Raw genomic sequence first — 14,968 nt, forward strand, 5'->3', positions numbered from 1 at the left:
GAGTGTTAGGTATCGCCTTGGAACGGTCAGTGAAATGTAAATTTACTAGGGGTTTAAACCAGTTTATGTGCACAAACCTCACTCTTATACCAAAAATCCTAAATAAAGATAAAACGCAAAAAGCAAATCTTATCAAAGTATGCATTAACATGAGGGAACTTAACAATAAAACAAATAGAAATAAACTTATAGATATGTCTAAACGATAAAGACCGTACACGTAGTAACTTCAGAATAAAATCATATGAGTATTGACATGATTATCTAGCTTTCCATTGGTTAAAAGTCTAGAGCAAACACGTTATACTTTAACATGTAGGACATACCACTATTTATTTTATCGTTTAGTGTGCAAACTGTTGAACTGTTAATGTAAACAAAGTCATGGGGATTATCAGAATTATGCAACCAGAGTTGTCTCCTGAGATGGCGCTGCTTTTGCCCAAAATAACACACGGTTTTCAGCTGCCCTCTGTTAACTATTGAAGCTTATTTGAAATACAAGTCAACCTGGATGCTACTCATAGCAGTGCGTTACAATATCATGTATGATCTGAATGATTTAGAATGTTCTTCATGTCCTTCGTTATCATGTATATTGTACATAATATGTTCTGACTTACATTGTCTGTGAAGTACCAAAACTGCAATCCTAGCTATCGCGTTGGGTACTTATTGAGGTCGAGAGGCGATCTCCTTGGCTGGAAATATAGATTATAGTCAAATAGGTCGTAGTACATAGGTCACTCTCATGAAAGTTCCTGCATCTTTGATAATTGTCAATTTTAGAAGTGAAACAAGGAAGGTATATACATGTATATATAATATATATATATAATTCATTGTACCCTGGCAACATGTGAACCACAGGTCCTTTAAATAACTCGATCGGCTTTTAAGTTATGATCAAATTTTGCACGACGACGCCGCAGCCGGCTAACATCAAGACTAGAATAATTTCTTATGTTTTTAAAGAAAACCCAGACGAACTGAATTTGAGCAAAATGTGTTCTGTTGGGTTTTAAATGATACAGATATAAAAAATAGCTATCCTGCTGAGGATATATCAAGCTTGAAAATGGTGAGTGTCAGTCCGTCCTCTACAAGCTTCACACTCACAAACGTCACGATAAATCTTAATCATGGACAACATTCCATGTAATAAATTAGGAATGCGGTATTCGACAAAAAGCTGAAGGGAAAGTAAAACACGAGACAAAGTAATTCACACCCTCGGCGTCTGGACATAATTACGACTAAAGATATATCCAAAAATGTGCTGGCCATATATTAATTAAAACACGCACTTTTATGCTGTTGTTTCCAGATAAAATGTTGAAAATTATAGGGCCGGGCGGTACAATAATCCGATGGTCTAGCTTAATATTCTCGTGTGATGCGGCTGTGAACGAAAAGCTCAAAACAGTCGTAACGCGCGTATATGCGCCCATAAATATCTGTTATGGGCATACCGATACATAACGAGAGCACTCCTAGGATATGGGTCCACTGATTTATAGTTATTGTTGTAAAATACGTATGATTTTATGTATAGATAAGACGCTTAAAGTTCCTGGTCACGTGGAGTGTTGAATAATTGTATATGGAAAGTGGAAACAATCTTCCGAATGAGGTTATTATTTTTCCTACAGAATATGCTCTCAGATAGAGGGGTAATAAGAACATAGAGAACATAGAGTTCAAGGGGCTTAATATCAACAAACCCGAAGTCAAACGTTTCACTGTGACGAGTGCGTGCTTCTCGAAGACATACCTTAAACTGTGGTGAGTGCGAGTTTGTCCCGAAGACAAATATTTCACAGTGACGAGTGCGTGCGTATATTACGTACGTTATTGTTCGTTTCCGCTTATCCTCAAAACCATATTCAATTTCAACGAACATTTAAGCTATTTTACATAAACTATTTAGTGCACTGAAGGACAGCTAAAAGCTTTTATTTTTGAGATAAAATATAGATTAAGCATTTAAGCTGTCTGCCGTTTAAGGTCTGAGCCAATCTTACCACAATTCTTGAATCTGAATCAAGGTCATCAAAGCCGCAAAGCACTATCATATGTCTGTTTTTTTTTGTTTAAAGTTCGCATTGTCATCAACTTTTAGTATACTGTTTTATATAAACAGCCACCTTAAAGAAATGTACGAATGGACTGTATTCATGGATCGTTTCTCTAAGCGATGCAAGTTTTAACATAAATTTAAATTGAATATTTTCTCTTAAATTCTTTGTCGAAGTTTGGCAAAAGACTAACAATATTGTTATTCAGCTTCACTCGCATATTACAACAAAGTAACGAGGAGGGATTTTGCATATTTAGATACTTGATCCAGACCATGCATTGTTTATATGAACTCAATAACATCATCAACGGTATTTTATGTGCGTTCTAGTAGACTTATGAACGCTTTTGGTAACTTTGCAAATTCACGAAGCGCTTAGGCCTAAAGAAAATACATATATTCGGTTCGGGTTACCCGACCCTACCGTTTTATAGTCAGTTTGAAAAAAAAATGAAATACTAAAAAAAAAAATATGTATATATATAATATTTTTTTTTAATTGCTTTTCACTTTGTACTTGAAAACCTTAAATTCTTATACAGAAGATAACTTTAACACCATTATCCAATGATAAAAATGACATTCTTATATGAAGCCTAATAAAAAAAAGCCTACCTACCCTACCTATTTTTGAAAAGCATGTAACCCTAACCAAACATTTTTTAGGCCTTACCATTAAATCATACTATGTGTACTACTGAACTATACATACTTTTTTGCAATAAGGTTTGTCCCTTCTTTATATTAAGTATATCGGTATGTATGACAAATTAGGTGGTATGATTTTAAATCCGGCAAGCAAATTGTCTGACAGTGTCTGTCCGTGTGTCCTTAATACATCATTGATATTTTGTTTTCGGATATATTTTTTATGAAAACAAGTGAAACACATATACAGACTTATGCGTATAACCTGCATTGAACGAAAGCTTTACATAATAAAATACCCCGAAGTGTTGCAGCAGTGTTACACTACATTTGCTTTAAGTTAAAACATTGACTGAAATTCATTACCATTGATGGAGCTGACAAGCTAAAAGACTGCTGACAAAATATGAGACACAAATTTTCATATTTCAGTTCGAAAATTAAGGTCATATGGTTTAAACCGTTACAAACGGTTTAAGAAAAATGCATTAAATATCCATTTTTGAGCTTAAATATAAAAATCTATTTTTTGTCAACATTTTCATTTAACGGTTTCCATGCATTTTCGTTCCGAGACCAAAAAAAAAAAAAAAATGTCAAAACGTTCAATCTGTGAGAGGGCAGCTTAAAAAAGATACAACTTAAATTGATTTCCATAATTAGATAATAATTACTAAATAATTAATGCACATTATTTATGCCATCTGGGCATTACAACTCATGTGACCCTGACAGTTTGACTTTGCGTCATGTGGTTTATTTTTTGGACGACAATTCATTGAAAATCTTCAAGTGAACTTTAATGTAAAATTATTAAAGTCAAATGACGCAAAAAATAATAATGAATTGAAATAAAAGGGAAAAAAATGCCTCAAAATAATATCCGTTTGCAATTCATGCTAAGGTTAATACAATTGGTATGATTAGTATTAATCAGTACGCAATACATATATTCTTATGATTTTTATTGATTGATTTTAAGTCTTTGGAAATGTCACATTTTGTCTCATATTCGTACCAGTCAGCAGGGAGCAGTTTCCATTAAGATCTTATTCGATTTCAGTCGTAAAGTGAAATGATTTTAGTTTATTATTTTACAAATAAACCGTTAACATTACTGAGGAATTTTAACATTGTGTTGCCATAGATGACATTTATACATATTGAAGTTACTACTGAATTCCCAAATTGAAACGTGCAGATGATGTTAAAAAGAGAATAATTTAAGCATCGCCTTGTTTACAATGAAGAGGCGTTCCTTAAGCTTTAAAAGAAAATCTCACTATCAAAAGTTTAGGGATAAAACGCTACCTACTCAACGTCAGAGGTCATACTTTGGTCAACAAATCAAGCTTCGGTATTTATGAAAGAAACCAGGAAGAAAACGGGTCCTTTCTTAAGTTTGCATTTTACGAATTCTGATCACGATGTTTAAACTCATCGTATAAATCAGTGAAAATTATCTACTGGAGAGAAACGCGATTACATCAAAATACAGTATAATTAATGAAAACAAAACATGTCTACATCGGACGAAGAAATACTTCAGCAGCTTAATTATGAAGAAGCTAAACAATACGTTGCAGGTGTTGTGTTTGTGACTTTAATCATGATTGCTGGCGTTGTTGGTAACCTCCACGTTCTCTTCGCGTACGCCTTCCGATCAAGCCTTCCAATCATCAAGTGTTTATTTTGACGCTAGGGGTGTTGGATTTCACAACGTGTGTCGTCGGGATGCCGTTTATTCTGGTGGATCTAAGGCATCCGCTGACGTTCACGCTCATAGCTGCGTGTAAGCTGCTGCGGTTATTCAATTACTTCATCTGCACTCCAATTGGTTGTCATCGTTATTGACAGGTATTTTTTCAAGTTTAATTTGTTGTTCTTCTTCTATTGTTGCAATTTTGTTTAAAGTAACTCCATCACATTAGACGAAGACCATGAAAACCGCACTACGTCCTGGCAATTTCAACGAACACCGGGAGGACGAGGTCAAATTCTTAAAAAAATGCTTTACCCAAGTTCATACTACGTCCTAACTGCGTCCTTGCCAGGCATTCACTGCGTCTCACACGTTCCAAATACGTTCGTACTACACGCATCTCCACGCGCGCACCACGTCCAATGCGTTCTTAATACGTGCACACCACGTCAACTACGTTCTTTGTTCGTTCTTAATACGATCTGGAAGTGCTTATCACGTCCTCATTACGTTCTTATGACTTAAATTTATTTGTATGTGATCGAGATGAAATTAACGTGTTCTATTTATAACTGGCCTATTTTTTATTCATATCTAGAGTTGGTTTAAAGTTATAAGGGAGTTGAATCCCGTATTTATACATGATCACTGTTCGGAACCTAACTGGACGTGAAAAGAACCGGATACAAATGTGTCTAAGACGTGTTAAGCACCGAAAGAACGTGTTAACAAGCGAACGAGGTCTTCTTCAACCTGGCACGAACGGACATGAGCGTAGAGAGGTTGTGGTGAGAACTCCATTGACGAAGCAAGAAAGCAATAACAACCTTAGATACAACTCGAAGAGAACACCATTCAATATTTCCCGTCCAGTGTCACGCTTGCTCTACGTCAATCAAGTTCCTAATATGTTTTGGTTACGCCGTCACTTCTTCCATGTCATCGTTAATACGTTCTTATTAAGTTCATACTACGTCCTGATTTGACAACGTCTTCACTACGTTTTTTTAACATGTTCAAAGTCCGCTTACGTCCTTCATGTCCATAAAGACCATACCACGTCTTTATCGGTGTCTACTGCGTTCCTTCTACGTTGACCAAGTTCTGACTGCGTCCTGCCAGATTGTTGAGGACGTTAAGGGAACGTGGCCTAGTGTGATGGGTGCATAATTTTACCTAGAACAATCTTGTTTGTTGCAGATATTGTTAGCTTAAGCATTGCATATAAAACATTCTGCGCGGAGAATGTTTATATACTGTTTTTCATAAGAGGCGTCAAAAGGCGCAGACGTGATGCACTTTATATGAAATTAATATTAATGTATTGTAGTAAATCGACTTAAGATAATTATTTGAAAGCAAATTGTTGGTTTTATTTTACCCATGTTTCATTTCGTAGTAGGCTCGTAGTTACCAGCAAAACTATCAGTTTAAAACAAACAGCACGAACAAACGTACTATGAAATAACGCCAGCAACAAACGCAAAAAAGGAAAAAAGTAAACCACCGTTGTTCTGTTATAGAATAAGTATGTTGTTGTTTTTCAGATACAGAAAAATCTGCGTTCCATTTGGTCGCCAGATGTCACTCACACAGGTCAAGATTTCTTGCGTCATCGTTTTGGGCGTGTCTCTTCTGATATCTTGGGCAGCCCCTAAGCTCTATGGGCGAGATACTATTGTGACGTCAGACGTAAATATCAACGGCACGCGGTACTACGAAGAGGACCGATTCCACTGCACCAAATACATGGCCTACTTTAACGCCCTGTTAATCCTTGTCTTCTTTTCAGCGTTGATTATTCTAGCTGTGCTATATTCTTTGATATGGCGGAAAATTAGGAACCATAGTGCCACCAAGAAGAAATTCAGCCAGAAAGAAACTGAATCAGGAACAAGTACAGCCATGTCGGTAGTGACAACTTCAGATAGCAACAGTTGTTCTTAAGGCGAGAAGAATGACGTATCCAGTGATGAAAACATTCCTGAAAAAGTTGAGTCCAAAGGCAACAATGTGCTTCCCCACTCAGCAAAATGCAGCGTAGGTAATGATCAGAGGGCCAGTCGAACTACCGTCATGTTCCTCCTCATAACAGCCGTGTTTTGCTTAGTTATTTCCCACATCTGTTGTTGAAGATCATAACATTCCTCAACAAGGGTTTTGTGGAAAACATGACTTTTGCGGGTAAAGTGTTCTATCACACATTCATCTGGTGCTTTTTCATTAACAACATGGCAAATGCGTTCATCTACGGTTTTTTGACAGGAGGTTTAGGTCTGAGGTGAAGAACATGTATTCGAAACTGTTTTCATATGGAAAGAAATAAAATGTGTGCATGCATACCATTTCATTGTAAACATTTCTTTGCCGTGTGTCCATTCATTTCATATAAATGTAAATAAACTCCTAAAATCTTCACAATCGATCATTGGCAATTTTTTAAAAATATATTCATATTTGATTTGAGAAATCCGCAAACTTTCTTCTGTCTTGGACGAATATGAATTGGCGCATTATGAAACGTTATTTACTGACGAAGCCCATGTATAAAAACAATACTAATGACAAACAGTAAAAACTCTTATAAACACTTCGATATAGCGGAACTTCGAGATAACAGAGCTTGACATTGAATTCCAACTCTTACATATGCATATGCTTTTAGCCCGCCGTCTGGACTACAGTGTAGTCATACACTTTCTGGTTTTAACACCAATCATTATGACCAAGATATGTTTACAAATACTTTAATGCAAATACCTAATTATGGCTAAATCTGGCTCCCTTGAATGATGTTTTAAGTCTGGCCCTTCCAATTTAAATGTTATTACATAAAAAATATATCTGCTCTCGATAAAAAAACCTTTTTTGATAAAAGAACTCATTATAATAATCAATGATATTTGTCTTAACCTTTTATCTTCTTAAGGTTTGACAGTTGGAAATGGGGTCATTTTAGTCATTACCTTAATGCTCTGATCTCATACATTACATATTTTTGAAAGTAAAAGTCCTAAAATTGTATGTTCTGCCAGGGAAAAATCAGTCATGGTATGATGCACAATTACGACAATTATAAAATAACCTGCAGGAATGTACGTCCTACACCATTTTCTGTGTTCCTGGAAATTTCGTCTTACGGTCACATTTTTTTCTCCCAATCCAAAAAAGAAGATCCAAATATTAAGCCACCCCGGAAATCTTTACCTTGCTCATCGGTGAAGATAAAAAATAAATCCGTATGTAAAATATAAATTACAATACATTTTTACTGAATTTTGTTCAACTTTTGCGGAAAACAAAGCACCAATATCGCCGTTCGTTTCAGAAAAACACCCTACGCTCGGGTTTTGATGAACCTATCTAACACTCTCGGCCCTGAGAGAAACTGAAAATCTATATATGGCTTCATTCGCATGTTTTTTTATTATAAAACAGTGATTTGCAATTTCAAATACTACTGCAGTCAAGTTGAAAATTACATGCATTTACACTGCTCTGTTTTAATCATAATCACTAAACCAATTAAAATCGCAAAAATATCGCTAATATTTTGATGTTGTTGTTGTTGTTGTTTTTCAATGCAATAATAAATAGTGCAATAAAATATTATTTGTTAGTCCGTCATTGTAGGCTCTCGTTGGTGACAGGTGGTCTCGAACCATCACTTGTTGCGTTCACACCTCTCGTTCGACAACAAGGTTAGATTTCACTGCGAGACCACAAGGCCATTGTGTCTGCTCACCGTCCACCCATCGAGTGTATATAAACATATGAGTAATACGTTTGAAAGAGTTGCATCCCTTGCAAATAAACGTATCCATATGTACGACACGCATGCCAATGGATATAGATTCCGAATATAAATCACAATTAAACTGCTTGCCGATTTGATGAACTTTTTCTTTCAAAAATAAAGCACTTTAATAGATATACAGATTCTTTTTGTCGAAGTCGAAGATTTCCTACCGTCATTTTGCAGTCCCACTAGTAGTGTGTTTTTCTTCATAGAATTGCATTTTTTAAGCATGCCGTATGATAACTGCAAATATATATATACATAATTATATTGTATAACTGCATTTGCTTCGATTACTTTATTCCGTTTTCAGCAATAAACTTAAAGGCCTTTCAAATACTCTAAATCTTTATTTACTTTTCCCGCTTACATGCACAGAGGACGTTAACAGGAATAAGTTTGTGTGTATTAACATCCGCATCTTGGTCAACGAGGTGCAATCTGGTTATATTTTTATATGTAATGAGTCTAACCGCGAATGCCACATTCCACCTGTTTACAGTTTTTGAGTGTGTTCTGTATGATTTCTTCAAGCTATAAATGCTCGATGAAGTATCGTGAGTAAAGCAAATGGTGAGGGTACAATACAGTCCTAATACGTTGATAGGTACAAGTTATACATACGTTGACAAAGAGTTTTAATGATCCAAATTGGCGCGTTTTAGTCTTTTTAGTTTGTTCAGAAATTTGTTTAAATTCACAACGCCGTTGTTGAGTTTTTTAATATAGCAAATAAAGAATGTCATTAGGAAAAATATAACAGGCTTCTGAATAACTGCGATTTATGTCACACAAAAATCTGCGTGTAAGCGTTACCATAAGCCTATTCTTTTCGCCTTTTTAGGCCCTTCCAAAAACACGTTGACTTTTCGTATTGTGTAAATATTATTTTGATAACATTCATTCAGAAAATACTTCTATGATAATATAAACCTTTCAAGTCAAAATGAAATGTTAATGATATTACGTGTTTTATCTGTTTTGTTTAACTAACACTTTTGTTTCATGCTATGCATGCCCTAATGATTTCTTTGGTGTTACTTTTTTAATAAACAGAAAGTGAATAAACAGTATAACAACAAACTGGAGAACGAATAACCACCGCTGATGTGCAATTTCAAATACTAGTGATTTGCAATTTCAAATACTACAGCAGTCAAGTTGAGTATTACATGCATTTACACTGCACAGTTTTAATCATAATCACTGTTATTGATGGACACTAGATAGATATCAGCCTTTATTAAAAAAATTGTAGCCACGTGGCCACAAATCCCAAATAAATTCGCCACAATATCGCTATTATTTTGATATTGTTGTTGTTGTTGTTTTTCAATGCAATAATAAATAGTGCAATAAAATATTATTTGTTAGTCCGTCGCTGTATGCTATCGTTGGTGACGGGTGGTCTCGAACCATCACTTGTTGCGTTCACACCTCTCGTTCGACAACAAGGTTAGTTCTCACTGCGAGACCACAAGGCCATTGTGTCTGCCCACCGTCCACCCTTTTAACACATCGAGTGTATATAAACATATGAGTAATACGTTTGAAAGAGTTGCATCCCTTGCAAATAAACGTATCCATATGTACGACACGCGTGCCAATGGATATAGATTCCGAATATAAATCACAATTAAACTGCTCGCCGATTTGATGAACTTTTTCTTTCAAAAATAAAGCACTTTAATAGATATACAGATTCTTTTTGTCGAAGTCGAAGATTTCCTACCGTCATTTTGCAGTCCCACTAGTAGTGTGTTTTTCCTCATAGAATTGCATTTTTTAAGCATGCCATATGATAACTGCAACTATATATATACATAATTATATTGTATAACTGCATGTGCTTCGATTACTTTATTCCGTTTTCAGCAATAAACTTAAAGGCCTTTCAAATACTCTAAATCTATATTTACTTTTCCCGCTTACATGCACAGAGGACGTTAACAGGAATTAGTTTGTGTGTATTAATATCCGCATCTTGGTCAACGAGGTGCAATCTGGTTATATTTTTATATGTAATGAGTCTAACCGCGAATGCCACATTTCATCTGTTTACAGTTTTTGAGTGTGTTCTGTATGATTTCTTCAAGCTATAAATGCTCGATGAAGTATCGCGAGTAAAGCAAATGGTGAGGATACAATACAGTCCTAATACGTTGATAGGTACAAGTTATACATATGTTGACAAAGAGTTTTAATGATCCAAATTGGCGCATTTTAGTCTTTTTAGTTTGTTCAGAAATTTGTTTAAATTCACAACGCCGTTGTTGAGTTTTTTAATATAGCAAATAAAGAATGTCATTAGGAAAAATATAACAGGCTTCTGAATAACTGCGATTTATGTCACACAAAAATCTGCGTGTAAGCGTTACCATAAGCCTATTCTTTTCGCCTTTTTAGGCCCTTCCAAAAACACGTTGACTTTTCGTATTGTGTAAATATTATTTTGATAACATTCATTCAGAAAATACTTCTATGATAATATAAACCCTTCAAGTCAAAATGATAATGTTAATGATATTACGTGTTTTATCTGTTTTGTTTAACTAACACTTTTGTTTCATGCTATGCATGCCCTAATGATTTCTTTGGTGTTACTTTTTTAATAAACAGAAAGTGAATAAACAGTATAACAACAAACTGGAGAACGAATAACCACCGCTGATGTGCAATTTCAAATACTAGTGATTTGCAATTTCAAATACTACAGCAGTCAAGTTGAGTATTACATGCATTTACACTGCACAGTTTTAATCATAATCACTGTTATTGATGGACACTAGATAGATATCAGCCTTTATTAAAAAAATTGTAGCCACGTGGCCACAAATCCCAAATAAATTCGCCACAATATCGCTATTATATTGTGTCTGCCCACCGTCCACCCTTTTAACACATCGAGTGTATATAAACATATGAGTAATACGTTTGAAAGAGTTGCATCCCTTGCAAATAAACGTATCCATATGTACGACACGCATGCCAATGGATATAGATTCCGAATATAAATCACAATTAAACTGCTCGCCGATTTGATGAACTTTTTCTTTCAAAAATAAAGCACTTTAATAGATATACAGATTCTTTTTGTCGAAGTCGAAGATTTCCTACCGTCATTTTGCAGTCCCACTAGTAGTGTGTTTTTCCTCATAGAATTGCATTTTTTAAGCATGCCATATGATAACTGCAACTATATATATACATAATTATATTGTATAACTGCATGTGCTTCGATTACTTTATTCCGTTTTCAGCAATAAACTTAAAGGCCTTTCAAATACTCTAAATCTATATTTACTTTTCCCGCTTACATGCACAGAGGACGTTAACAGGAATTAGTTTGTGTGTATTAACATCCGCATCTTGGTCAATGAGGTGCAATCTGGTTATATTTTTATATGTAATGAGTCTAACCGCGAATGCCACATTTCATCTGTTTACAGTTTTTGAGTGTGTTCTGTATGATTTCTTCAAGCTATAAATGCTCGATGAAGTATCGTGAGTAAAGCAAATGGTGAGGGTACAATACAGTCCTAATACGTTGATAGGTACAAGTTATACATATGTTGACAAAGAGTTTTAATGATCCAAATTGGCGCATTTTAGTCTTTTTAGTTTGTTCAGAAATTTGTTTAAATTCACAACGCCGTTGTTGAGTTTTTTAATATAGCAAATAAAGAATGTCATTAGGAAAAATATAACAGGCTTCTGAATAACTGCGATTTATGTCACACAAAAATCTGCGTGTAAGCGTTACCATAAGCCTATTCTTTTCGCCTTTTTAGGCCCTTCCAAAAACACGTTGACTTTTCGTATTGTGTAAATATTATTTTGATAACATTCATTCAGAAAATACTTCTATGATAATATAAACCCTTCATGTCAAAATGATAATGTTAATGATATTACGTGTTTTATCTGTTTTGTTTAACTAACACTTTTGTTTCATGATATGCATGCCCTAATGATTTCTTTGGTGTTACTTTTTTAATAAACAGAAAGTGAATAAACAGTATAACAACAAACTGGAGAACGAATAACCACCGCTGATGTGCAATTTCAAATACTAGTGATTTGCAATTTCAAATACTACAGCAGTCAAGTTGAGTATTACATGCATTTACACTGCACAGTTTTAATCATAATCACTGTTATTGATGGACACTAGATAGATATCAGCCTTTATTAAAAAATTTGTAGCCACGTGGCCACAAATCCCAAATAAATTCGCCACAATATCGCTATTATATTGTGTCTGCCCACCGTCCACCCTTTTAACACATCGAGTGTATATAAACATATGAGTAATACGTTTGAAAGAGTTGCATCCCTTGCAAATAAACGTATCCATATGTACGACACGCGTGCCAATGGATGTAGATTCCGAATATAAATCACAATTAAACTGCTCGCCGATTTGATGAACTTTTTCTTTCAAAAATAAAGCACTTTAATAGATATACAGATTCTTTTTGTCGAAGTCGAAGATTTCCTACCGTCATTTTGCAGTCCCACTAGTAGTGTGTTTTTCCTCATAGAATTGCATTTTTTAAGCATGCCATATGATAACTGCAACTATATATATACATAATTATATTGTATAACTGCATGTGCTTCGATTACTTTATTCCGTTTTCAGCAATAAACTTAAAGGCCTTTCAAATACTCTAAATCTATATTTACTTTTCCCGCTTACATGCACAGAGGACGTTAACAGGAATTAGTTTGTGTGTATTAACATCCGCATCTTGGTCAATGAGGTGCAATCTGGTTATATTTTTATATGTAATGAGTCTAACCGCGAATGCCACATTTCATCTGTTTACAGTTTTTGAGTGTGTTCTGTATGATTTCTTCAAGCTATAAATGCTCGATGAAGTATCGTGAGTAAAGCAAATGGTGAGGGTACAATACAGTCCTAATACGTTGATAGGTACAAGTTATACATATGTTGACAAAGAGTTTTAATGATCCAAATTGGCGCATTTTAGTCTTTTTAGTTTGTTCAGAAATTTGTTTAAATTCACAACGCCGTTGTTGAGTTTTTTAATATAGCAAATAAAGAATGTCATTAGGAAAAATATGACAGGCTTCTGAATAACTGCGATTTATGTCACACAAAAATCTGCGTGTAAGCGTTACCATAAGCCTATTCTTTTCGCCTTTTTAGGCCCTTCCAAAAACACGTTGACTTTTCGTATTGTGTAAATATTATTTTGATAACATTCATTCAGAAAATACTTCTATGATAATATAAACCCTTCAAGTCAAAATGAAATGTTAATGATATTACGTGTTTGATCTGTTTTGTTTAACTAACACTTTTGTTTCATGATATGAATGCCCTAATGATTTCTTTGGTGTTACTTTTTTAATAAACAGAAAATGAATAAACAGTATAACAACAAACTGGAGAACGAATAACCACCGCTGATGTGCAATTTCAAATACTAGTGATTTGCAATTTCAAATACTACTGCAGTCAAGTTGAGTATTACATGCATTTACACTGCACAGTTTTAATCATAATCACTGTTATTGATGGACACTAGATAGATATCAGCCTTTATTAAAAATATTTGTAGCCACGTGGCCACAAATCCCAAATAAATTCGCCACAATATCGCTATTATTTTGATATTGTTGTTGTTGTTGTTTTTCAATGCAATAATAAATAGTGCAATAAAATATTATTTGTTAGTCCGTCGCTGTATGCTATCGTTGGTGACGGGTGGTCTCGAACCATCACTTGTTGCGTTCACACCTCTCGTTCGACAACAAGGTTAGTTCTCACTGCGAGACCACAAGGCCATTGTGTCTGCCCACCGTCCACCCTTTTAACACATCGAGTGTATATAAACATATGAGTAATACGTTTGAAAGAGTTGCATCCCTTGCAAATAAACGTATCCATATGTACGACACGCGTGCCAATGGATAGTAGATTCCGAATATAAATCACAATTAAACTGCTCGCCGATTTGATGAACTTTTTCTTTCAAAAATAAAGCACTTTAATAGATATACAGATTCTTTTTGTCGAAGTCGAAGATTTCCTACCGTCATTTTGCAGTCCCACTAGTAGTGTGTTTTTCCTCATAGAATTGCATTTTTTAAGCATGCCATATGATAACTGCAACTATATATATACATAATTATATTGTATAACTGCATGTGCTTCGATTACTTTATTCCGTTTTCAGCAATAAACTTAAAGGCCTTTCAAATACTCTAAATCTATATTTACTTTTCCCGCTTACATGCACAGAGGACGTTAACAGGAATTAGTTTGTGTGTATTAACATCCGCATCTTGGTCAATGAGGTGCAATCTGGTTATATTTTTATATGTAATGAGTCTAACCGCGAATGCCACATTTCATCTGTTTACAGTTTTTGAGTGTGTTCTGTATGATTTCTTCAAGCTATAAATGCTCGATGAAGTATCGTGAGTAAAGCAAATGGTGAGGGTACAATACAGTCCTAATACGTTGATAGGTACAAGTTATACATATGTTGACAAAGAGTTTTAATGATCCAAATTGGCGCATTTTAGTCTTTTTAGTTTGTTCAGAAATTTGTTTAAATTCACAACGCCGTTGTTGAGTTTTTTAATATAGCAAATAAAGAATGTCATTAGGAAAAATATGACAGGCTTCTGAATAACTGCGATTTATGTCACACAAAAATCTGCGTGTAAGCGTTACCATAAGCCTATTCTTTTCGCCTTTTTA

General features: G+C 34.7%; 1 pseudogene; it reads left to right on the forward strand.

Annotated features, from left to right (window-relative positions):
* Positions 1-4,247: 4,247 nt before the first annotated feature.
* Positions 4,248-6,756, forward strand: LOC128210633 (cholecystokinin receptor type A-like; annotated as a pseudogene).
* Positions 6,757-14,968: the final 8,212 nt, after the last annotated feature.

This window comes from Mya arenaria, chromosome 12, assembly GCF_026914265.1.
Source record: "Mya arenaria isolate MELC-2E11 chromosome 12, ASM2691426v1".
Classification (NCBI taxonomy): domain Eukaryota; kingdom Metazoa; phylum Mollusca; class Bivalvia; order Myida; family Myidae; genus Mya; species Mya arenaria.